Genomic DNA, 2,528 nt, shown 5'->3' on the forward strand with positions numbered 1-2,528 from the left:
GGAAGATCACTTGAGCCCAGGAGGCAGAGGTTGCAGTGAGCCAAGATCATACCACTGCACTTCAGACTGGGTGATAGAGCCAGACCTTGTCTAAAAAAAGAAAAAAGAAAAAAAAAAGAAGTTCCTTGAGTTCCGGCTTGTTTGCTAACACATCTAGCATTAGAAATAGTCCCATGTGGCTGCTCAATAATCACTTGTTGAATATATGATTAATATTATCATTGTTACCGTTGGGAAATTAAACAAGAAAAATCAGTCCTTAATGGAGAAGACTGTGTTTCTGTGCGGACACAATGCGGGGTTTTTAGGAGTATCCTTAGGAAAAAGCAAAGGATTTGTAAAACTTAATTCGGGAGTGAGAATGCAGTCCCAGAAGATGTATAGAAAGGTGGACACGGCTTAGTTAGCAAACTCCACAATGTAAACAAAGAACTTGTGCTAGCAGAGGGATTGGTGGTTTTAAAGAAAGCTAGGAGGTTGGAGACAAATGGGACTGCTGAAGAGGCAGCTTCCGCCCCTCCTGTCTGATGTGTCTTCAGCACGGAAGCAGATGCATCAGGCTGTCAGTTTGATGACAGTAACCACTGAAGTCAACCAACTACCCCGCCTTGTCCTGAAATTGGCTCCCAAAGCAGCCTTTTGTTTGTAATTTGTGGTTGCAAATGAGAAATGTTCAGGCAGGTTTATCTTACACAATGATTTTTAAAACTTTTATAAATTGGTTGCTAATATTTATAAATCAGGCAATGGTTCCTATAAATCTGAATCTCCAACATCTGAAAAATCAGAAGGTCTGGCCACATCAAACGCTGAGTAGCAAGAATTAGGCGGAGATTATATTGGCTGCGTATTTTAAAAGGGGAATAGAGTCCCCTGTTCAGCCCACTCCCAACAACTCCCTTTAACCTCACACACCTGCTCAATTCATTTCTTTACCTACCTGGTTTCATAGGCATTTTCGGTTTTCTATCCCTCCAGAGAGCCAACGTGCTAATTAGCTGATATAGTATGTTGACTGTTATGTTTCTTGCTCCAAATTAGTGAATTGTTACTTAGGCTTTTGCATTTGTGACTTGTCAGTTTGACTAGTGTGAGTCAGCACTTTGGGCCTCTTCACCTCTGAACACACAAACCAAAATCAAATGTATGGACCTGCTCAGACTGAGGCTCAGGCTCTGCCTCACTTCCCAAAGAGATCTGCGCTCAGCTGACACTGACTATTCCCTGATTAGCACTCTTCAACTTACCAATTGTCTTCATGGATTCCTCAAAGCACAGAGAACAAACTGTCAAACATATCTGAAGGGCAGGAGAATCATTCACCAGCTGAGTTGCAAATGAGACGCTGACCCAGTTAATCTGTGAACCTACTGCAGATGCTTGGGAAAGCTCTGTTGGTTTATCATTGTCCTTGAAGGACTCAGCCTGAGATGTCATGTCGCCTCTTTGTCTTGCACATAACAAAGGCCAGTGGAAATTGCTATCCACAGACTCATTCCTGCCTTGGTTCCCTTGCCATCTCTTTGTGGCTTCCTTCATTAGATCTTTTTTCTTCTCAGAGAAAGTCCACGACCTTGGAGGTTTGCACTTCCTTTCTGAATCTGCACCATCACTGCTGTAATGGAATGAAGGTGTCTTTCTGTAACCCCAGGATCTGTGGCCAAACAGAAACCACAGATGCCCTCTCGGCTTGTCGCCTATCCTTCTTGTTTCATCTCAGCTGGAAAGGGTCTTTGCAATTCACACTTTTTTTTTCCTCTTCTCACATCAGAGCAAAAGCAAACATTAATTTAAAGAGCATCTTTTTATAATAAGAAAAACCTTCGACTTTCAACACAACCAGAAAGGAAGCCATTTGTCTATGCCGAGAATGAGCTATCAGCATGCACTCAGTATTACTTCCCCACTGGGGGTGACAGATACACATTGAGTCATCTGTACTTCTCCACCGGTTCTCAGGACCAATGTTTGGCATTTGCAAGTCACATTAGGAGGATTATTTGTGGCCAGACAGTGAAGCTAACAGGTTTAAGGACAGACTAAACCCTTGGCTTCATTACTGTTGCTCCAACCACTACAGTGACTAGCCCAGACATCCATGCAACTTCACAGGCAAAATATCTCAGTCACTTCTCTTTTTCTTTACAGTAAGAAAATAAACATGGAGGCCAGGCATGGTGGCTCCCAGCACTTTGGGAGGCCGAGGAAGGCACATCAATTGAGGTCAGGAGTTCAAGACTAGCCTGGCCAAATGGTGAAACCCTGTCTCTACTAAAAATATAAACATTAGTTGGGCATGGTAGCACATGCTAGTAATTGCAGCTACTCAGGAGACTGAGACAGAAGAATCGCTTTCACCCGGGAGGCGGAGTTTGCAGAGAGCTGAGATGGCGCCACTGCACTCCAACCTGGGAGACACAGCGAGACTCTGTCTCAAAAACAAACAAAAAGAAAGAAAGAAAGAAAAACGAAATATTGAAAATTATATACTCTTCTTTGGGAATGTGTAGAAGATAACCTTGTATTGT

The sequence above is a fragment of the Mandrillus leucophaeus genome, unplaced genomic scaffold (assembly GCF_000951045.1).
Source record: "Mandrillus leucophaeus isolate KB7577 unplaced genomic scaffold, Mleu.le_1.0 Scaffold246, whole genome shotgun sequence".
NCBI lineage: Eukaryota > Metazoa > Chordata > Mammalia > Primates > Cercopithecidae > Mandrillus > Mandrillus leucophaeus.